This window comes from Cynocephalus volans, chromosome 7 (genome assembly GCF_027409185.1).
Source record: "Cynocephalus volans isolate mCynVol1 chromosome 7, mCynVol1.pri, whole genome shotgun sequence".
NCBI lineage: Eukaryota > Metazoa > Chordata > Mammalia > Dermoptera > Cynocephalidae > Cynocephalus > Cynocephalus volans.
This window is the reverse complement of record NC_084466.1, coordinates 155,731,529-155,755,653: the sequence shown is the minus strand read 5'-3', so window position 1 is coordinate 155,755,653 and position 24,125 is coordinate 155,731,529. Positions and strand designations below refer to the sequence as shown.

Genomic DNA, 24,125 nt, shown 5'->3' with positions numbered 1-24,125 from the left:
TATAATGAAATGTACTTTGGAGTCAAGATTCTCCCCAAACATGAAGTGATAGCTCAGTGGCTCCAACAAGATTTGGAACTGATCTGAATTTCTAGAAGAAGACACCCAGTCTTCTTTAGGCTAGATGGCTCTGGAAAAGCAAATGATGGAAAAAGAACATGGGGTTCCTTGGACGGTGCCCGAGGAGCACGTGGTCAGCTCCGACGGCTGAACATGCCGGCTCAGGCCACGTGCAGCAGGCTCCCCCGGAAAGAGGAATGCGACGAACACGGAGTGTTCTCAGAACAGAGTGGAAGCAATTTAAATACGGGCACGGCATCTGTGCCCTCACTAATCATTTTTTATGAAGCTTCAACTCATAGCAATTATACTGTAAAAACACTAGGTGAGACTGTTACAGTTCATAACTTTTATTAAGTTTGTTAACATAAACGGTGTGAAAACAAGCTCCCTCCCACCCCTTTGTGAGAGAAATCACGAAGGATTTAGATCCAATGGTCAGACTTAGATCAGTTCTGATGGTACCATGATAAGACCACTGGGTTAATAGAATATTTCGATTCAGAGACTCTAGCAAAAATAAATTCTCAAAGAATGCTTAAATGTAGCATGTTTTATTTTTTAATTTTCATTTTAATTTCTACTCATAAATATGGCAGATGAAAAATATATGTGCCTGTGTGTGTATGTTTGTGCATGGAGGTTTGTGTGTATATGTGCATACACGTACACATTTATAGCTTCTCTTTCATTACCCCCCACCACCTGCCTGTATCAAAGATATCAGGGATCTGCATTTCTTTCCATAACTGTCACAGTCAGCCCAAGACAGAAGTATTATTTGAACAAAGCTTTCATATTTAATCCTTTCTGGAGGCACCCAAGGCGTGGTTTACAGTTTATTCCCTAACCATGAGAGATATTTAGTTTGGACCCTTTGAAGACCTAGCCCAGGAATGGCTGTGGCAAGAAAGTGAATCCATTGACAGATGCTTCTGGTGGCCTGAACAGCAAACGTGTCTGGCTACTGGCACCCCATGGGGAGTTTGGGGATATTGGGAAGAGTGCCATGTTGTCCTTGAACATTCAGAGGTGGCTGTGAGAACAGTCAGAGTTGATGACTGACATGTGGATGTGCTGTCCCTTTTATCTTAGGACCGGCTCAGCTCAAAGTGGGCCTAATTGGACACTTCCACAGGGGAGGCCTGCTGGGGAGGTGCTGAGAAGTTTGGTGACTTAGGAACGAAGTGCATGCGGGCCCGAGGCTGGAGGTTCATGGTCCAGGCTGCAGGGAACGGGCCCAGGCAACCCTGGGTGGAGAGCACACATTTCTCCCACCTTTAATTTTTTCTTTTTAAAGCTGTCAAAGTACTAATTATGGAAGAACACATTAAAGGCAGCCCTAACCCTCGGGTACTCCGGCAGAAGGTACATGCGTCCCCGCAGGGTCAGTTCTCCAACGTGCCTTCTCATGCTCTGTGTCTTCTGCAAGCTTGCTGCCATCTGTTAAGAGAAGTTGCACTGGGCCCTAGTTACAAATGGCAAGAGAGTTTTTATTTGAGTTACTGCAGTAGGGGAGAGAGACTTCAGTACAGAACCAAGCTTAACTCTGAATCTAGCAAGGGCGGCTGGGAGTTTAAGGCAGGGTGGGGCACTCCGTGGGTGGAAAATTACTAAGAGGAGCTTGATATCTAAGGTATCCAGGGTGGGGGGAGTTCTCCCTAAACTGGCTTAGCAGGCTTCTCACTAAAACTGTGTTCAGTGGAATTCTTTGCTAAAACTGGGCAGAGCAGGCCCAGGATGAGTCTCGAGGAGCCTGACTGAAGTTTGGTCGAGGAGCGGGTCCCGTCACGTTTTCTACGAAAACAGGCCTGTGCCCTCTGGCTCTGTGGTGGAACTTTCTCCCTCAGGAAAGCACAAGGTATGAGGACCGGGAACTAGACCCTGGTTCCCACACTCATGAGAAGGGCCAGGTGTGAGGATGGAGTCCTCCTCAGCCCTCGCAGTGGCTTTCTGAGACCCAGAGAGCAGAGTTGAAGGTCAAACTCTGGGCTGAAAGGACGAGAAACCCACTGTCATAGACAAAAGGGAAATTGTTGTGAGGAAACCAGTGAACTTCATGGGAAAATGAGCCACCGGGGTGCACAAAGTGCAGGAGGCAAGGGGCCCAAGGGCCTCAGCAGCAGCAATGGCATGTGGCTGTCACGGAGAGCTGGTGGGTTGGCGCCATCTGATTCAATAATCTCTGGTCAGAGGTAAGGTCAGGTGTTAGATACCTGGCTTCTGAAGACCCAACCTTGTGGGTGACAGGCTAGCAGGGCAGCTCTTTCGAGAAGGAGCCCATGGGCCAGGAAGATGTCCCAAAAGGCATAAGTAGGCCCACGAAATCTCACGTTCGTGGGGCACCATGAGATCATTTCAGCCAGCTTCTCTGAGACGTCTGATGTTTGAGATGCTTCCTTCTCATTCCCACGAGGAGTGGGGAAGCCCCTGCAGAGTGGGCCGAGCACACGGTAAGCCCAAAGGACAGGGGACTCACTGTTTCAGGGTTGCTCACGACCTCACACACAGCTAGAGTTGTTAGAATGCTTTTAGATGGTGTTGAGCCAAAATCAATAAGCCTTCTTATTTATTTATGTTTAATCTGTATTTACTGAGTAGGCTAAGAGGAACCATTAAATATTTTTAAGCTGCAGGTCTGATCTGAGTTCTAGGGAGAGAACTCTGTTGTGATATTCCAGGCAGAAGTGGCTGTGGTTGCTAGAACAACTGGAGCATTAGGAAATGACCAGATTATTTACAGGCTGCTCAGATGAGGGAGAAGTTAGAGTTGTTCCTCAACAGGTAGTGCTACCGTTAATGGGGCAGGAAATTCAGGATCCAGGAGGCCTGTGGGGTCAAGGGGTGGTGCTGGTGGGAGGATCACAAATTTGTGGGGTTTGGACAGTCTGCATGAGAAGCCAGTGTGATTCTGCTCCTGATGACCAGGAAGCAGTGAGCAGTTTGGTGTAGAGGTCAGGAGAGAGGTCAGGGGTATAGATCTTGATGTGATCATCACATACAGGTGTGGGGTATGAGAAACCAGGGGAACAGCTGAGATTACTGCAGAAGAGAAGCTGAGACGGGAAGAGGGTGGGAGCAAACCTGAAACAGTGAGTCCCCTGTCCTATGCTGGGGGTGGCAGAGAGGCACCTACGTTGTCCCGGGAACCACAGATCGGGCATCAGGGTGTTGTTTTTTAAATAGAGGTATCTAGAGCCAGGGTCACCTTTGCCATCAATTAGCTTTTTATCTTTGGAACAGTCCTTCCATGTCCGCATTTCTTGGTTCACTCCTTGACAATGGTGTTTAGGAATCTCCCATCTCCGTGGGGCTGCTCTAAAACTCAGTGATTGGGTGGTAGCCTTTGTTGCAGAAGCTACGTCGGTGAGATATTTGTCCCAAACAGGGTTCACAGTGCTTAGCAGGAACTCTGAAGTGAATGTCGTCTCTGGATTTTCATTTTTGCTTCTTCATTTACGCAATGCGGCTATTCACCACCTCGGTCCCTGGAAATTCCAGGACTGGGAAGGGCGGGGAGCTGATTTCTTATGATTAAATTGTCCTCTTGGCAAAGCCTTTGAAATCGGTTGGCCTGTGTAAAATTTCAGTTTACTGTGATTAGGAGGATCTGAAGACTGCTGGAGAAAAAAATGTAGGAAGGATGACTATTCTGCCCAAACTTACATCTGTATTTAAAATCAGAAGGTAGACAGTCCCTTTCAAATTCCCATTTTGCATGTTACAAAAATATTCCATTTCCCATTTCCTCATGACTGTGCTGCCTGTCTGCAGATGAGCCTGTGTAATCCACGGATTGAGGACAATTGGAAGATGCCCAGTGAGGCCTTTTCTGGGGAAATTTAGGGGCAATGCAAGGAAACGGGATTGATGAAGGTCACTTGCAATTTTTAATTACTAACTCACTTGGCTTAGGAAGGAAGGTGGGACGGCAGGAAATTTTATCCCTCCTGATCAATTAAGCCCGACCTTTACAACTGGCAGTTTTTAAAGGGTGGGTCTTTGATTGATGAGTGGGATAATGCAATTATGTTTTACTCAAAACCTGAGGATAATTGTCTCTTTATTCCAGTTTTTCCAAGGGCAGCAACCTGCTGTCTTTATAACAATAGCTTCAATTTCCTTAGAATTGATCAAAACAGTTAGTTGCCCCAAAAGAACACACACCTTGGATCATGCTTCGAGGAAGGATTGTTCCAGTACCCCTTAAAGATCACCCCAAGCCTGGAGTGAGTATATTTCTTTTCTCTTCCGGAAGTCATTTGTAAGAGCGGTTTCTCTATGAACAAGGTATAGAAATGACATCAAATTTATGTTTGCTTTCTTTAAAATCCTGGTTGATACAAAGTCTCTAATTGTTGGAGTTGAAACACGAGGATTATTTTTTGATACAGAAGCTGTTTTGATCGCACCCCATGCCCTCTGCCTCGTTCTCCCAGATCTCTTCCCTGCTCATGGGGAGAATTCACCTAATGATCAATTTGAGTATCTGTAATCAATGCAACTTCTTTGCTGAAAGATCACGTCAGTCCCCAGAGCACAAAGTATAAATTCCTTGGCACAGCATTCAGTGTGCTTCCCTTCTGACCCTTGTTTATCCTTCTACATTTTTCTCCAGTTACCTCCCTGTGCAAACACCTGTACTAAACACTTGCCTGTGGAGGCTCTTCTGTCTGAACCCCCTTCTATATATTTCTGCAGCTTAAACCCTTCCTTTTGTCAGAAGCTTCCCTAATTCAACCTGCCCCACCCCACCCCATCACTTCACGGCATTTCGTTTGCTGCATGATCATAGTCCTTCCAGGGTTGCCTAATTTACCTTGTGGACTTATCCTGGGCTCTGGGGACAGGGACCTTGTTTTACTCCCTCTATATTTCCAAGTCAGGGACTGGCATGGAGACCTTGTTCAGTAGATGCAACGACACAATCTATGCAAAGGAGCCGCTTGGAGCCATTCCTGCATCGAGGGCTCTCCCTTGACCGTCCCAGGCAAGCCTGCAAAGCAGGGCAGGAGAGGGATCGTATGGCAGTGGTGGAGGATTGGGATTAGGGTTAGGTTTTCCTGACATGGAAAACACCTGCCTTTGGGTTTTTCCAAGACTCTTTCTAGTGCTTTGAGTAACAGGCTCCTGACCTATGATTACTCAGCTTCCTTTGTCAGAGGGACAGAGGCTCGTATTGGGTCTGCTCGGGGCTTCCTCTGTCCAGCATCCACCCTGCTCTGCAAGAGGAGGTGGGAAGGGGCAGCATCTCTTTTCTGACCATGCATCCCCGCTCTCTGCAGAAGACATAAAGAGACACACCTGGGTCTATTGTGCTTACGTGGGTAGGACATTATTGGATAGAAAATAGACTAACCCTTGACAGTCCCTGTTTGCTCTCTTATGAAGATCCACTGGGCTCATGTCCCTTTATGAATTCCGCTTAGAGGCTGCCCAGGCCTTGACCCTTGATTTTGCTGTAATCACCTATAAATAGGGCCATAAGCATATTTTTCCCTTCTTGTATGAGTTTCTGCCTCTAGCTTCATCCTTGCCCATCACCTGGTACATAATCTAATTTTAAAAATAATTGGTAAAATAATGTACTACACAAAGAGCTCAGCTGCAGATTTCCCGATCTGCGTAGCTTTGCTTCAGAAAGAAATGCACCCGGCCACATTTTACCTCTTCCTCTCAAAGGCACAAAAGCTCAGTTCCTGCCTCTGTTCACTGAGGGAGCTGCGACAGGACCTCGTCTGGATCAGAGGAATCCAGTGCTGGGGTAGACGTGGGTGGACAGTCCACGAGGGCCACTAAGTCTTGTACTTAGCAGGGTGCAGCGAGGAGACCTGCCCATAACTTCAGTTCGTTGCCCCCAGAGCACATGAGCCTTCTACATCACCACAGGTGCCAGGGCAGGCTCCTACGGGCATCGGTGTCCTGATCCAAAGAGTTTCATCCCACCAAACCCATGGCTGGGAGTGCCCCAAGCTGTCCCAAGGTGGAGCCGGTTGAGATCCCAAAGAAAGAAGCATGACACACCAGGGTGATCAGTCCAATGCACTTATTAGGAGAACTTAGGCAGAATGGGATGGGCTGGGACCAGGGACCAACACACCCCTCGGGGCAGGGGAGGCCAAGGGAGCAAGCATGGTGGGGGCCGGGTGTGGACACCAGCCAGGCAAGGGGTCAGTGTCAGGCTGTGCAGCAAGAGGACACAGGGCCCTCAGACGGAGGCACATCCCATTGCCTGGGGACGTAGAGTGGGGGCATGTGGGGAAACAGGCTGTGGGTGGTCCCACATGGGACCCCAGCTCGCAACAAGCCCCACCCCAGAGCACTGAGGCCCCAGCATCAGGCAGAGGAATCAGGTCCAAGTCATGAGCTCACTTCCCAGAGCAAGGCAGAAACCTGAGTTGCAGACTGGGCCCGAGGGGGGCAGGGAGGACCGGTGACATGGCTCTAAGCTCAGGACTTCTGTTCCTCCTCAGAATGGCACCACCGCCCATTTGGTGGCCAAGCTGGAAACCTAGGAATCATTCTGCCTCCCCCTACTCCCGTGTCGAGTCCTTGGTCAAGTCCCTGTGATTTATGTCCTTGTCGTCTCCAGGATCCAGCCTCTTCTCCCCATCCCTGCTGTTATGTGACCTGGACTCCTGCAATTGTTCAACTCTGCCTATCTCGTTCTGGCCTCCCCTGCAGCCAGAGGGTAGTGCTCAGGCCATGTCACTCCCTCTTTAAAGCCCCTCCATGCCTTCCAATTGCTTTTGGAATAAAATCAAGCTGTTGTGTGGACCAGAAGGCCTTGGAGTCCCTGGACCCTATGCTCCATCACCCTACCCTCCCTCTCTGCCTGTTCTACCCCTGCCACCGTGTGCCTCCTGCCGTGAGTCCCCACACACAGCTTGCTCCCCTGGCCTGAGCTCTGCCACCAGCTCCCTTTCTCCTGTGTAACCCTGGCCCATCCTATAGACTGTCATCCACATGTCCCCAGGACACCATCCTGATATCACGACCGCTCAGAGCCCCCCTCCTGCCTGTTGCTGCACTCCTCACCGTCCTGATCTCATGTGGGTTTGTATTGCTGAGTACCTACTCGCCACCCAGATTGTCAGCCCCACCAGAGCAGGGGTGCTGGCTGATCTCGTGTGCCAGCCTCAGCGCCAAGCCCAGGCACCCCATAAACAGCTGTTTGGGGGATGAGCTGGCTGATTCGAGGCAGGAGCTTAGGCCCCTGTGGAGTCTGCAGGGCCACGTAGTCAAGGAATCAGGAATCACCATGGCTGGTACCAAAAGGCTGGTACCGTGTGTGTGTCTCTTCTCTGCGTTCTGTTCTTCCACTGCTGTGGGTTGACCCACCCTCCCTCCTGACCTCGGTCTCCCCAGTCGTCTTCCTCTGACTTCATCAGCCTCTCTTGTCCTAGCCTCTGCAGAAGTCCAAGATGGGCTTATACGTTATTTTTGGTGTGGTTTTAGGAGGCTTTAAATAAAGAGGTTTATTTGTTTCTGCTTCCTTACTAATTGTTAGTTGTATATCAAGAGCTCCCCCACCCCAGGAGAAAAATAACACTTATAAATAATCACCAGGCGTCACCCGCTCCTTCTGCGGTCTGTATATTACTGCAGAGAGGCTGCGAATAGAAGGCACGTTCCCAAACTCTTGTGGTCCCTGCTGTGCAGAATGCTGCTTGTTTGGGTGAAATATTGTTAATAAGGCATGGAGAGAATAGACTGGGTTATGAATTAAATTGGTATTTTTTACAGTTGCTTTTGCTCAGCTGGCCATCGAAGGAAAGGATTTTTAAAAAGAAAAAAGTATATAAACAAAGGCAATATAAATTGAAAGTGACACCCAAATTAAATGTATTTTTGAAGCTTATCGTGTTATTTAATATAGTGGTCATGTTAATGCCCAGCCTCCCAGCACAAAAGGACTGTTTAATCTGGCAGCTGAAATGTGGCTGAGGCAGAGGGGACAGGACACTCTGAGTAAAGCAATTGCCACACAAGACCCCACCGTCTGGGCTCTCCTTACATTCCTGTGACTCTTCACCACTTATGTTACATCTTGGTAGAAGTACCACAGTGTTGGCCATAGATCATTCTGGCAAAGCATCTTCTCTGTGCAAATCATCTCCTGACCTGCTTCCTTCTCTCCGGTTTGCTGCGAGTGGGTCTCTCCCGGTCTCTGTGTGGCTGCGGGCTGATAACGTGCCCTGGGCTCCCGGTGCTGCAATGCAGTAGGTGGGGAGGCCCATGCTGGCTCAGTCAGAGCTTGTAATGAGCTCCACAGGTCAGCATCTCCAGAAACAGAAAATTAAGGCCGACGACCTGATCCAGCTTCCAGTGGGGTGCAAGGATGTCATGTGTCCTGATGCAAACTACTCCTGTGTTCGAGCAGGAGACAGGTAAGGTCTGGCTTCCTGTTCAAAGGTGCCATTGTTCTTGAAAGGGCCTTGGCTTCATGTCACTTGCCTAACTTGGGCATTGGAGGAGGCCTTAGGATTATAAAACCTTCTGGAACATTCCCCCCCTTAAACTGGTATTTGACAACGCTGCCGTCTGACTTCTTTGTTGAGGGCGAGAGCTCCTGAATAATATTTTGGAAGATTCAGCTGTGATGTTTCTGTTTTTCACAAGCCATCCTGACCATTTGGGGTGAGTACGGATCACAGAGGGCTGTTTCCCTAAAGTGGTTTACGTTATTTTTAAATGAAAGTCTTTCTTAAAATAGAATCTCACAGGATGCCAATTTATAAAGAAGATAAAAGTGGAGGTGCTCTTGCTGAAGGGGGCCAGTGGGCACTGGTGCGCAGGTGGCCCTCTCCCCTGAGGAGTTAGAGAGGTCCAACCATGTGTCACAGCGTGATTTGAGGACTATTGTCCACAGGATGGGAAGGAGAGTTCAGACCATTTGAATAAAAATTGACTGCTTTCTCTTTGAACGTTGAGACTTCACACAGTTACCCGGGTGCCCCATGGAACGAGCAGGTTATCACTGTAGGCGGTCCATTTTATCCCAGAGAAATCCCCCTCTTCCTTATTGATGTGCTCTCGAGTTCCTAAATACCAAGCCCACTTTATTTTATAGCTCCCATGAATGTGATTATCTGCTGTCTTTAAGGCAGAGCTGATGCTGCAGGCTCTTCCAGGTGGAGGGCAGGTTCCTGCACTCCCTGCCCCACCTTGAGTGGAGAAGGGGTAGAGATTTCCTCTGGGTTTGAACTGGAAGATGGGATGAAGCAACAGTATATAACAGGACTGTGCTTGTAAAACGTTCTTCCCTTCCTAGTATTAAACAGCTTTCCTTTAATGACCCTCAGCTTACAGTTTCTTTTAGATACTTCATGCCGGTGCTGGCAGGAGTCCAGCTACCTACTCAACTCTGAATGTGGCTTTCTCTAATGCCTTACGTGTGCTTAAGTTTGATTTGTTCTTTTTATGGGACTTCGGAGACAATCTAGAAGGGTGATTAAAGTTCGAGATAGGCAGCAGCGTGGAGAGGCTGGGAGAGCCCTGCTCGTGGGCAGCTCTGAAACCAGGCAATGCTGGAGGTCAGGAGCTTCCCTTCCAGAATGCTACACCACGTAGTGAGGTTTGGGAAGGCGGATTCTGAGCTTGGGGTGCACTGAGCATGGATTAAAATTGTGTCAAAGGATCGTCCCTGCCCTTGGAGGCAAGATTGGGAGTCAGAGTGAAAACAGGAGGCTCTGGACAATCCCAGTTCTTCCATTGTTCATTCTGTGACTTTGGACAACTTACTTGACCTCTGAGATTCACTTTCACACTTTGTAATGTGTAATGTACCTACTTGCACTGTTTTTATGGGGAGTAGTAATAACAGATACAAAACACTAACCCTAATCTTTCTTTTTTTTTTTTTAATCGTGGTAAGAACACATAACATGAGATCTACCCTCAATAGATTTTTGAAAGTCACAGTGTATTATTTTTGACTATAGGTCCAATGTTGTGGAGCAGCAGATTTCTAGGGCTTATTCATCTTGCTTGACTGAAACTCTGTGCTTGTGGATTAGCAGCTCCCACTCTCCTCACTGCCAGCCCCTGGTGACCACCACTCCACTCTATGATCCTACGAATCTGACTATTCTGGGTGCCTCATGTATGTAGACTTACACAGTTTTTGTCCTTTTGTGTCTGGCTTATTTCACTTAGCAAAATGTCTCCAGGGTTCATCCATGTGGCAAATGCTAGGATTCCCTTCCTTTTTAAGGCTGAAGAGTGTCCATTTGGTGCATATATACACGTTTTCTTTATCCACCCAACCATCAGCACTTAGGTTGATTCCATACCTTGGTTGCTGTGAATAATGCTGCAATGAACATGGGAGTGCAAACATCTCTTTGAGGTTCTGATTTCAATTATTTTGGAAAATACCCAGAAGTAGAATTGCTGGATCAAACGGTAGTTCTATTTTTAATTTTTAAAGCGACCTCCATATTGTTTTCCACAGTGGCTGCACCATTGTACATACCCACCAGCGGTGTACACGGGTTCCAGTTTCTCCACAGCCCAGCTAACCTTGATTGTTTGTCTTGGGTTTTTTTTTTTGATAATAGTCTTCCTAGCAGGTGTGAGGTGATGTCTCTTGTAGTTTTGATTTGCATTTCCCTGATGGTTAGTGACTAATTCTACAATGTTTTTTTTTTTTTTCTGGTGGCTGGCTGGTATGGGGATCCTAACCCTTGAGTTTGGTGTTATAAGGGCTGCTCTAATCAATTGAGCTAACCAGCCAGCCCAGTGACTGATCCTAATGATCAATTTTTATTTTTTTAAAGCAATAGACTTTATTTTTATAACAGTTTTCAGTTTACAGAGAAATTGAACAGTACAGATAGTTCACTCACCACCCCTAACACACACACACGATTCCTCCTTTTACTAATGTCTTACATTAGTGTGGTACGTTTGTTACAATTATGAGCCGATGTTCATATATTACTATTAACTCAATTTTACATGAGGATTCCCTCTTTGTGTAGTACAGTTCTAAATGCATAATACATAATGCATTAATGCATAATATCATGTATTCACCATTACAGTGTCATACAGAATAGTCTCATTGCCCTAAAAATCCTCTGTGCTCCGTATATGCATCCCTCTCTCTCTTTTCCCTCCCCTGAAACCCTGGCAACTACTGCTTTTTTTTAACCTTACACATTTATCATTTCTCTGTATTGGATCAAAATCCTTTCTTCTAGCTAATTAAAACTGCAATAAACTGTTGATTGTTATAGTCACCCTACAGTGCTACGGAACACTAGATCTTTTTCCTCCTATCTGGCTGTCATTTGGTATCTGCTAACCTTCCCTTCACTATCCACACCCTCTCCTTCCAGCCTCTAGTAACTACCATTCTACTACCTACTTCTATGAGATCAACTTTTTTGGCTTGCACATAAGAGTGAGAACAGGTGGCATTTCTCTTTCTGTTCCTGGCTCACTTCACTTAACATGTCCTCTAAGCTCATCCATGTTGCTGTGAATGACAGGATTTCATTCTTTTTTATGGCTGAATAATATTCCATTGTGTATATATGTACTGCACTTAGGCTGATTCCATATCTCAGCTATTGTATTCACTATTCAGTGCTGCAATAAACACTGGAATGCAAATCTTTCTTTGATACACTGACTTCCTTTCCTTTGAATATATACCCAGTAGTGGGATTGCTGGCTTATATAGCAGTTCTGTTTTTGTTTTTTTGAGGAGCCTTTATACTGTTTTCTTTTTTTTTTTTTTTTTAATTTTATTTTGTAGATATACATTGTAGCTGATTATTGCTCCCCATCACCAAAACCTCCCTCCCTTCTCCCTCCCCCCCTCCCCCCCAAAAAATGTCCTTTCTGTTTCTTTGTTGTATCAACTTCAAATAATTGTGGTTGTTATATCTTCTTCCCCCCCGTTTGTGTGTGTGTGTGTGTATGTGTGTGTGTGAATTTATATATTAATTTTTAGCTCCCTCCAATAAGTGAGAACATGTGGTATTTCTCTTTCTGTGCCTGACTTGTTTCACTTAATATAATTCTCTCAAGGTCCATCCATGTTGTTGCAAATGGCAGTATTTCATTCGTTTTTATAGCTGAGTAGTATTCCATTGTGTAGATGTACCACATTTTCCGTATCCACTCATCTGATGATGGGCATTTGGGCTGGTTCCAACTCTTGGCTATTGTAAAGAGTGCTGCGATGAACATTGGGGAACAGGTATACCTTCGACTTGATGATTTCCATTCCTCTGGGTATATTCCCAACAGTGGGATGGCTGGGTCGTATGGTAGATCTATTTGCAATTGTTTAAGGAACCTCCATACCATTTTCCATAGAGGCTGCACCATTTTGCAGTCCCACCAACAATGTATGAGAGTTCCTTTTTCTCCGCAGCCTCGCCAGCATTTATCGTTCATAGTCTTTTGGATTTTAGCCATCCTAACTGGGGTTAGATGGTATCTCAATGTGGTTTTGATTTGCATTTCCCGGATGCTGAGTGATGTTGAGCATTTTTTCATATGTCTGTTGGCCATTTGGATATCTTCCTTAGAGAAATGCCTACTTAGCTCTTTTGCCCATTTTTTAATTGGGTTGCTTGTTTTCTTCTTGTAAAGTTGTTTGAGTTCCTTATATATTCTGGATATTAATCCTTTGTCAGATGTATATTTTGCAAATATTTTCTCCCACTCTGTTGGTTGTCTTTTAACTCTTTTAATTGTTTCTTTTGCTGTGCAGAAGCTTTTTAGTTTGATATAATCCCATTTGTTTATTTTTCCTTTGGTTGCCCGTGCTTTTGGGGTCGTATTCATGAAGTCTGTGCCCAGTCCTATTTCCTGAAGTGTTTCCCCTATGTTTTCTTTAAGAAGTTTTATTGTCTCAGGGTGTATATTTAAATCCTTAATCCATTTTGAGTTGATTTTAGTATACGGTGAGAGGTATGGATCTAGTTTCATTCTCCTGCATATGGATATCCAGTTATCCCAGCACCACTTGCTGAAGAGGCAGTCCCTTCCCCAGTGAATAGGCTTGGTGCCTTTGTCAAAGATCAGATGGCAGTAAGTGTGTGGGTTGATTTCTGGATTCTCTATTCTATTCCATTGATCAGTGTGTCTGTTTTTATGCCAGTACCATACTGTTTTGGTTATTATAGCTTTGTAGTATAGCTTAAAGTCAGGTAGTGTTATGCCTCCAGCTTTATTTTTTTTGCTGAGCATTGCTTTGGCTATTCGTGGTCTTTTATTGTTCCATATAAATGTCTGAATAGTTTTTTCCATTTCTGAGAAAAATGTCTTTGGAATTTTGATGGGGATTGCATTGAATTTGTATATCACTTTGGGTAGTATGGACATTTTCACTATGTTGATTCTTCCAATCCAAGAGCATGGAATATCTTTCCATCTTCTTGTATCCTCTCTAATTTCTCTCAGCAGTGGTTTGTAGTTCTCATTATAGAGATTTTTCACATCCTTGGTTAACTCAATTCCTAAGTATTTTATTTTTTTGGTGGCTATTGTAAATGGGCAGGCTTTCTTGATTTCTCCTTCTGCATGTTCACTATTGGAGAAAAGAAATGCTACTGATTTTTGTGTGTTGATTTTGTATCCTGCTACTATACTGTTTTCTTAATGGCTGTGCTAGTTTACATCCTCCCCAGTCCTGTGTGAATTCCCTTTTCTCATCATCCTTGCCAGCATTTATTATTTTCTGTATTTTTGATAACAGCAATTCTAACGAAGGTGAGATGATATGTCACTGTGGCTTTGTTTTGCATTTCCCTAATTATTAGTGATGTCGAGCATTTTCATGTACCTGTTGGCCATTTGTATGTCTTCTGTTGCTGCTGAGTTGTTTGAGTTCCTTGTATTTTCTGGATATTAATCCCTTGTCCCATGTATACTCTGCAGATATTTTCTCCCATTCTGCATGTTGTCTCTTCATTCTGCTGATTGTTTCCTTTGCTGTGCAGAAGCTTTTTAGTCTGATATAATCCCATTTGTTTATTTTTGCTTTTGTCACCTGTGCTTTCAAGGTCCACTTCATAAAGTCTTTGCCTTGCCCCGTGTCCTGAAGTACGTCCCCTATTTTTTCCTCTAGTAGTTTCGTGGCTTGGGGTCTTATGTTTAGTCTGCCACTTGAGTGCCTGCTTGCAAGCCCACTGCCACCCTATTGCTGAGGGGGCTTCAGAGAGCATGAGAGGTGAGGGTGGGGTGGTCACTCACAGTAATTGTCCACTTCAGACCAGACACACACAGGGCTCTGTCTTCTTCCTTCCTTCCTTACCCTCCCCCTGTGCTCTTGCCCCTACTTTCAGCTCCCACCATCTCCAAGTGTGGGGCCCCTCTGCTGCTTCTCAGAGCCCTGCCTGGGCCATCTCTTCAGGGGCAGTCACCTCTCCCTCCTCCTCTGCCTCCCCACCCCAGCCCCTACCTTGGGGCCACCCTGTGTCTTCTTCATGCAGCATCCTCTGGACTCAGTAGAGTAGGGTCTGGGCAAGGTTTGCTGAATGAAGGTCTTCAACATAAATGCGGAGTCACAGGTTGGTGTGAGGGTGCCAGGGACTTAAGCTCTCTGCCCTCTGATTTCTTGTTATTAAAACAGGGCAGTGATAGTCCCTGCATCACAGGGACATTGTGGGAATTAAATAAGGTCATGCTGGCACAGCGCCTTGCACATAGTGCTAACACAGGCAGTCACTATTTTTATTATCTGTATTTTAAGAGGAGAGAAATGTGAACGATGTCATATAGTAAATGTAAGATAAGACTCTGAGGTGTATTTGCAAGTTAAAAGAGGAGCTGGTGAATGCAGAAGGAGGGCGTGTCTGTGTGAAGTTCACGGGTGACCCCTGGGATCTGAAGACCCCCTGCCCATGCTCACCTTTCCTTGCCGCTGACATCCGTCAAGCCCGGCTCCGCCTGGACCTGTCCCTGGACAGTGCTTTGCAGGCTTGGTGGCTGCTGTCTTTCCTGAATACCAAGTATGTGGATTTATTAATGGGGAGGGATGTTGGACCCACACGGAATACAAAGCACTCATAGCCATATTATTTATAAGCCCAGCTTCTGACAATGGTTTCTCATCCCTTGTGAGCATCCGTGCTTTGATAAGTTTAACTAAAATTTTAAACATGTGGTATTTAAAATCATTTCGAAAACTTTCCCCCTTTCAAGCCATTGTATACGGAATAGAGCCCTTCAGATGTCCGCACCTGTCGGGCAGCTGGAAGCTCTGTCTCCCTTGCTTTTCACACCTGCCATTTGTCTCTGCACGGGCATTTCTTGATAATCGAGATGTGCAGTGCACTAGGCAGGGGTCTTGTCCAGGGTGCCGAACAGACAGTCTCTGAGCAGCTGTTGGCCCATCATTTGGATGTGTCCATCGGACATTGCTCATGAGAAATCCGTGCGGGAAAGAGTCCTCCTTTGCCATTCTGTTAGATGGGATGAGCTGGGCTGCTTGTCCCCTCACCAAAAAGATGGAATTAGCATTTAAGAAGCTGTCGTCATAAAAGTTTTCATCCTTTACAATTAATGCAGGAAGAGGTCAATGACGGTAGATTAATGCTGCAGAAATCAGCCTTCATCATTCATGAGCAGTTAGGGCCCTAAATGCCACATCTGAAGGCTGCTTGTGCTTCTCATCCTGATGAGGACGTAATTGTACAGAACACTGGCGTGTGTTTGGAATCTTAATTTGTACATTGGCAATGTCACAAGGAGTCCTATTAAGACCCCAGCTTATTACAGAAGGGCCATTCAGAGTTCTCTCCAGAGGCCAGGGAGTGCCATGGGCAGAGCAGATGGCCACCTGCATGGTGGTGGTGGTGGGGGACCCCTGAAGACAGTGTGGTTTTGAATGGAACGAGGCAGTCACAGCCCAGAGCCCAGCCCCTCTGTAATGCACTGGCGCCCCCACATGCATTCCTACCTGTGAGAAAGGTGGAGAGTGAGTGTCGGATGGCTAAGCTGGTCCCTGGAGAAGCTGAGGGACTGCATGAAGGACAGGTAGGCCTGCTAGTGGCCAAGGAGATGCCCAAGTCAGGAGCAGCAACTGCCAAGTGTTTAGAAATGTCCACTCAGCAAAACCAGCCCCAAATTAGTTATCGAACTGTCCACACGGCTGAGAGGCAGACCAGTGAGCTCATGCTGTGTCCTGGATGCTGGGAGACCTCCAGCAGGGTCAGCTCCCCTCCCCGGGCTCTACTCCATGTGCCCAGAGACCGTCAAAGCTCCAGCTCATTGTGAGTCCTGGAATTCTCCACAAATAAAGAACCAGTGAAATAGTGACAAACGTTGTGTTCAATCACCAGCTCCATCCATCCACTCAATATCTAATGGGTGGCAACTTTGAGAAAGACCTTGAAAATACATAAATAAATAAGACAAAGGCCTGGCATTTTGAATTTGCAACAGCAGATAGACATTTGGAGATCTCAAGAATGTCAAAGCCAAAGAGACTTTTAGAGACCTCCTTGTCCTATTTGACCAATAAGAAAACTGAGCCACAGAACAGATGAGTGAGCCAAGCTGGCGGGGCTGAAATCCAGGCCCCTCCACTGCCAGAGGAAGACGCTTTCACACACTGCACCACAGGAACCATCTTTGTGATAAGAACAAGCTTGTGCTTTATAAATGGGCATAATTCCATGCATTTTTTCAAGGGACACTTGCTATTTTTGATAGAGAAAACATACAAGTTTTCTTATATTCAGAAAAAACTGGCCTGGCATGTTGAGAAGTAAACCAGGTATATTCAGCTTGACATGTGGGCTCTGCCAAGCAGCTGGGATCTGGGTTTCCTCTTTTCAGGGGTTGCAAGAGAAGTGAAGGTACACAGCCTCAGCCCATTAATGTACCCTTTTTACTTTCAACTGCCAGAAGGTAGGAATGAACTATAACTATTTTCCATGGATGGTGGGTCTCCCTCTGCCCCTTGCCTCATCTCCTTTTTTTTTTTTTTTTTTTTTCCTGGACTAGAGGCATGAACCACATAGACACAAACAAGAAGTTTGCTACCTTGCAGGTTTCCTTGGAAGTCTCCCTCCTGGTAAATCAGATGTCAATGTAGTGTTATTTCACCAACATGGAACAGAGTGAGGTTTTCTTAAACATCCATGAGGTATGTTAAGGTGGAACTATTCCTCAGAAATTAAAATAACCAGTTATCTCCATTATTAAAAAAAAAAAATCACTGATTCTATATGGCTAACCCGGTTTCACCAAGCCTTATTTAAGTTTAGCAAGATGGCCTTTTCATGGCAGCTAAGGTAGCTGTGGATAGAAATGTCCTTGCAGACAGTCAGAGAGAAGAGGTTAGAAGTTTTGACAGTCCCAAGGACAGTTGCACTTTCACTTAAAAAAAATCAAGGTTACATGTTCCTGGTGAAGCAGTTTTAAAGTCACCCTGTTTCTTTAATTGCCAGCACCAGCCTACCTGGGAAGCCTGCAGCAATTGCATCAATACAGCTTGGTTTATTGATCCCTGTGATTCAGTGTTTCTGCTCAAGGCATATTTTAGCACTTTTAACAGATCAGCACAATAGTTCAAGGATCAATCATTACTTCTCCCTACTGATCCATTTTAATTGTGATATCAAAGATGCAATAATCCTTTCTTAAGTTGGAAGAGCATATCTAAAGCCAGGGTAAGATTTTATTATTGCAGTAATGAGTCCTTCACATGCAAGGCAAGGTAGGAGGTTCATCGGTTCCTGAACTGACCTCAAGCATCGGGCACCCCTGAGCTTAATTAAAGCTGCTGCAGTCAGCAATTAACCAGCCAGGTGACCTCTTTCCCTCCCTCCTCACCAGGACAACTGTGGTTCTGGGAGGCAAATGATCTTCATAGGGCAATAGAGATGCAAGTCACAATAAAGGAAAGACCCCTCCCCCTCCAGAATTTGCCCAGCCCGAAGGGAAGAACAGAGCAGATGACCTAATGGTCCACCTTCCGTGACAGTCCCTCTTCAGACTGGAGGAGAGTGGGTTATTTACTGAGAACAGAAAGGTGCCTGAGGTCTTCCCACATATTGCAAAGGAATCCAGCATTCTGTGGAAGGTCTCCAATCTCAAAACCATTCACTGAAGGAATTAAAGATTGCAATAAAAATTCTGGCGAACCATGTAAAGGAATGAAGTGATTGGATTTCAGTCCTCAAGTTAATTTCCATGTTCCCACCTATTCGCCCCTTTTGAAGCTTTGATACCTTTAGGAAAATGAAGGAATCACCCAAACGAATTTAGCCATCTTAAAAAGAATGTGCTGGCTCTATCCAGCACTGCTTCCTCCGCACCTCTGCCCTCTGAATCTCTCCCGTTTCTCAGGATGTGGTGGAAGCATTCAGATGTGAAAAGGGTGGCGGGGCACACCCCAAAAGAACACTCTACTCTGGATCACGTTTCCCAAAGGATGTCCCATTGAATACAAGTTAAGCAGGATGCTCAGTATTTGTTATATTTTATAAAAATGTCCCTTAGTCATGGCAGTTTGGGAAGTAACACTGGGTTCCTGGGTTGAGCTATTTTCTTTCCTGAGAGGCCTCTTAGGGTCCTCAACTACTCGACTGTCAACTTCTAGCAGCAGAAGTCCCCTGGTTTAAGATCTGTAGTGGGAATTATATAGGAGTCCCACTTTAGATCTTCATAGTCTGTGTATTCACAGCTTCAGTATCACTGGTGACCTATAGTTTGAACAGTTAAAGAAGGGTTATTGACCTCACCTATTACATATAAGATTCATAAAGATGGTAATGCAATTACGGTTAAGATAATAGCAGGTAAGACAGTTCATACTGTTTCCACTTCTTAGGCATCTAAAGTGCTTGTATGAGTTAGTTGAGTTGTTAATATTAGAGAAACGAGCTGTTTGTGCAAGTTCTGCAAACATGCTTGCCCTTGGCAGGATGAGCACCTTGCAGGAGAGTGACATGTGGGTTGCACAATAGGGGTTGATGCTCTGGCTCGAGCTCCGAGACATTCTCTGAATGCCTATTCTGGGTTGGGCCCTGAGGCTGGCAGGAAAATGACATATGAGCATCTGCTTAGGCAGGAAGAGTGTCAGGGGAATCCTAGGGTCCCATCAGGCACCCTCCTCAGAGCCCCCCAGCTCCCTGCATTGGCGTGGTCATTGGGTTGGCAGACCTGGCCTTAAGTTGTGATTGAACAATATTCACCTGCCAGCTCCTGCAGGGCAAGGGCAGAGTGGATATTTGTCCATCTTTGGCTGCCCAGAACCCATTTCCATTTCCTACCAGCTTGCCGAGTTCTTTCTAGGCCTTGACCCACTACATGCAGCCCTGATGGAACAAACACGGGTGCCTGTCACCCATCGTGGAAGCTAAAGCAGTTCTTAGGCAGACTTTCTGCCAGGCCTTTCCTCTTCCTGCTGCATACACTCAGCACAAGCCCCAAAGGTGAACTGGCTGCTCTTTCCTGGGACTTTGACCCTGGAATGAGTAATGTAAGGAGAAAATAAACACTGACCGGTTGTTGTTTGGCTCAGTGTTCTTATCCTGACTGTCTGTCTGGCTAGGATCCATACTTAACTCTCTGCTGTTTACTTCCCAAGTGCCCACTTAGTTCCTGTCAGGTTCCAAGTCTGGTTTTCAGTCTTAGCAATCCTGTCAGCTCCCAAAATCCCATTGGCTTAGGTTAGCCAGAGGCAGCTTCTGGTGAGAACTCTTAATAGAAAACAAAACAAGAAAAGGACCATGTGGTATTATCTTATATTCATCCTCCAGTGCTAACACTCACAAAACATGAGGAAGATTTCAGTACGTCCTTGCTGGGTTGACCAGATGATTTCCTCATCTCTTTGCATTGTGGGGGTAGGTGTCTACCAAAATGAAATGGTGGAGTCATTCATTCAACAAATGTTTATTAAATATCCACTATGTTCAAAAAACTGTTCTAGGGGCTGGGATGACAACCATGAACAATCAAAGACTCTGCCACAAGAAGCTCTCATTCTACCTGGGGAGACAGACAAAGAAAGACACAAAGTATAAGGTGGTGGTGAGCTCTGCAAAGAAAAATAAGACAATGTAACTGAGTCGTGTTGTGCAACTACCTTCTATAGGTGGTCAGAGAAGGCCTTTTGGATAAAGGGACATTGAGAGGCCTGAGTGACAGTAGGAAGTGAACTATGTAGAAATCTGGAGAGGACCAAACCCTGAGGCCAGGACATGCGTGGGGAGTTTGAGAACAACTTGCAGGCCAGTCTGGAGCAAAGAACAAGGGATGGTTAGGATGACATCACGGGGTGGGGGTGCCCTGTGGCCATGCTCAGGCTTTCGGCTTTTACTCAGGGTAAAGACAGGAGCCCAGGAGCCCAGGGAAGGTTCTGAGCAGGGAGGAGCATGCTCTGACTTGTATTTTAAAAACATTAAAGTCTGCAGCGACGTCCAGCTGCATGCTCACCCGACAGTTCTTGGAGCTACTGGACAGGTCCCAGGCTGTGCCATTCCCTCTGTATCTCCTGTGGAGGACCATTGCATAGAGCATTTTGAAATAAAATTATATTTTCAATATTTCATGTGAGGCTTTCCAATATTGCTACTTAATTTGTGGCAATGAGGAATATGTACGAAACTATGTGCTTGCTCATGTAAATTAAATAATTTTATGTCAAGTAGCTATCTGAAGGGTTGTTGAGGTTTCTTTGCATAAAAGGAGTGTGTGCACCATTCTGACTACAGCACAGCTGATGCTGGAGGAGCCAGGGCCCATGGCTGCATCCAGGGGCGCCTGGTAACCCCTACAGAACAGTCTGCCTGTCATTCAGGCTTCCAGGGACATGGAAACTGCTGAGTGGTGGGCAGAGGGGTGAGGGATGAGCTAATTGGGAAGGATTTCATAGAGCAGTTTCCCAGCTCAGCACTGTGACATTTGGGCCTGATGGTCCTTTGTGGTGGGGGCTGTCCTGGGCACTGTAGGATGTTAGCTGTATCCCTGGCCTCCACCCGCTAGATACTAGTAGCACTTCCTCCCCCCAGTTATGGAAACCAAAAATGTCTCCAGACATTGGCAAATAAACCCTGGAGGGTATACATCGCTGCTAGTTGAGAAGCACTGCCATAGAGTACCGAGGCTTAGAAACCTAAATTTTCTTCTGGGTCCCATGTGAGAGAGAGCAGGGCTCACCTATAGGCCGGGGTGGTAAAGAATGGAGAGCTGGGTCGGGGTCTCCTTTCTAAATCCAATAAATTTATTCATTATTTGAGCTACAGAGGGTTGGTGGACATGAAGTTTATTTCAATTATTTTCATTTAGTCAACAATAAATCTTTGATTGCTTTATGTCCCAGGGATTGTGATAGATTCAGGGAGAAGATTCAGCCCCAAAATGAACCAGACGCAATCCCTGCAGACAATTTTAATACTTTATGCAAAGTGCTATGCATACAGGGGATCCGTTTTGGGTGTTAGGAGGAAGTAGGGGACGAATACTCCAACCAACCCGTGGGAGGGCCAGGCCAGGCAGATGTTTGCTAAACTGGGGATCTGAAGCTATTGAGGATAATCCAGTTAGGGGGTGGAGGTGGGGCAGGGGTGGCAGAAATGGTGGAGAACAGCATGTTCAAAGGCCATGATGCAAGAGAGAGTTAGTGCATTCAGTACTGCTGAAATGCAAAATAATTGTTGAGCATGAATAGCTGTGTATTGATGAGTTAAAGTAATGTCAGGGAATTCTCTTTAAAGTTGCCATATTTTTACTATATTAATCTTATAGAGGAATTTTTATTAACATCAAGAATGAGTGGGATGGCCTCAGAAAAAACAATCCATAAGACTGTCTGTCAGACTAAAATAACCAAATTGGGGACTCTTATTTATAACAGATGCCACTAAAAATAAATATACCATATGTCATCATTATTATAATAAACAATCAACATTTGATTATTCCTTCCATTCGCAAGGCACAGATGGCAACAATATATGGGGAAGAATACTTGAAACAAACATGACTTCATTCATTCAGCAAATATTGATAGAGCGTATGCTATGTGCTAGTCATGTGCCAACCACTGACAATGTGAAGGTGAATTCCACATTGTCCCTGATCTGAAGAGGCACAAGGTCTAATAAAAGAGAAATAACTACTATTCTTTTTCATCAAAGAGGTGTCACACAAGTTGATAAGAAAAATATGAAGACCTTGCTGTATGAATTTACAAAGGGCAAAAAAGGGGAGATGTAACTAGAAAATGCATTGAGAAATATTCAACCTTTTCTTTTTTGTCGTTTTTTCGTGACCGGCACTCAGCCAGTGTAGAAATATTCAACCTTTTCTAACATGTAAATCAATTTCACAATTTATATATTGAAACCTAATATTTCAAGTGGTCATGTCAACTAGTAGAATCCACTGGGAAAAGAGAATTCAACAGAAGGTATATTAGTCTGTTTCTGTTGCTTATAACAAAATACCCAGAACTAGGGAATTTGTAAGAAAATGAAATTTATTGCTTACAGTTTCAGAGATTGGAAAGTCCAAAGTCCAGAGAACACATCTGGTAAGGTGACTTTACAGCATTGCAGAGTGTCACATGGCAAGAATGGAGGAGCAGAGAGAGAGCTCCTCATGCCACTCTCCTTTTGAAGTCCTCAGAACCACGCCCATGACCTCCATTAAACCATCAAATGAATTAATTCATTCACTTGGGCATGGTCCTCACAATCTAATCACCTCTTCAAGGCCCCACCTTTCAATTACCGTAATAGGATTTCCCACCCTTTTAACACTGTCCAAATGGGGACCAAGCCTCCAACACATCAAACTTTGCTGGGGACACAATTCAACCCATAATAGAAGGCAAATAACTATATACTTGAAGATGTTCATTACAGTATTAACTGTGCTAAGGAAGATCAGAAGCAACCTAAAAGTTTGATTATAGGGAAAAGATTAAGTAAATTTTGGTAGTATATTCAATCAAATACTATATTTATTTAAAATGAAAGTTATGAAGAAGTTGCAATAATGCAAAACGTGTTATAATGCTTATGTCAAATTAAAAAGCAATGACCGAATATCCATATGAAATAAAGACCAGGCAGAAATGCATCAAATTTATAATTGTTGAGTTAATATAGGTCATCTTCCCACCTTCCACCTACAGAAATTTGTGAAATGTTTTTATGGCTTCTATAAGTTTAAAAGCAAACAAAATAAAAACAAATGAGTAACAGTGGGTCTTGCTGGCTTTTTTCTCTTCCCTGGTCAGTGGAAAAGATTAGGGACTTGCTGACTTTTTCTTCCTGTCTCCCAACCTCCAGGGAAGCTCTTCAATTTTTTTTTGTTTGTTTATTTGTTTCTAACATGGAAAATAGGGGAGTGGACTAAGGGGAAAGGGAAAGATGCTCAAGAAATAGTGTTCAAGAAATTCACATAATGTTGAATTAATTTGAAATTTCTTTAGTTTCAATGGACTGTGTTCTTTTGACCAAGACAATACTATCTTGGGGATGAATCACATGAGTAACAATTTAATAATGTAAAATTTTAATTTTTTTTATTAATTAAAGTAAAAAAGCTAAAGTAATCAAGACTGTGGAATTGGTGCAAGGATAGAATAGATAGCTCAGACACAGATCCACATGTATAGCCTCCTGTTGAACGGAAAGAGGTCACAGCAACATGGGGAGAAAATGGTCCTGCGACAGCGAGAAATTGACCCCCCAATTTAATTCCAGGTGGACCGTAGACCTTAATATTAAAGCTAAAACAACAAGGTTTCAGAAGATGACATGGGGAAACTTTCATGATTGTGGGGTGGGGAAAACATAAAACACTAACCAGAAAGTCAAAGAGTGCTGAGTCAGATTATTTCAAAATTAAATCTAAATTAAGTACTCTTGCTCATCCAAAAGCACCTTGTGAGATAATGAAAATATGAGCCACAGAGGGTCAGAAGATAATGTATATATGTATATATTAGATAATAGATTATATATATGTGTATATGTGTATTTAACAAAGGATTTGTATGCAGTATCCAGAATATTTAAAGAATTTCTAAAAATCAGTAAGAACAAACAACCCAGTTTTTTAAAGGCTGAAGACTT

The 24,125-nt window shown here is 44.7% G+C and overlaps 1 protein-coding gene across 1 annotated transcript in view; it reads left to right on the top strand.

Annotated features, from left to right (window-relative positions):
* The window catches only part of C7H10orf90 (chromosome 7 C10orf90 homolog), a 223,576-nt gene that overhangs the window by 21,724 nt on the left and 177,727 nt on the right, over positions 1-24,125 (top strand).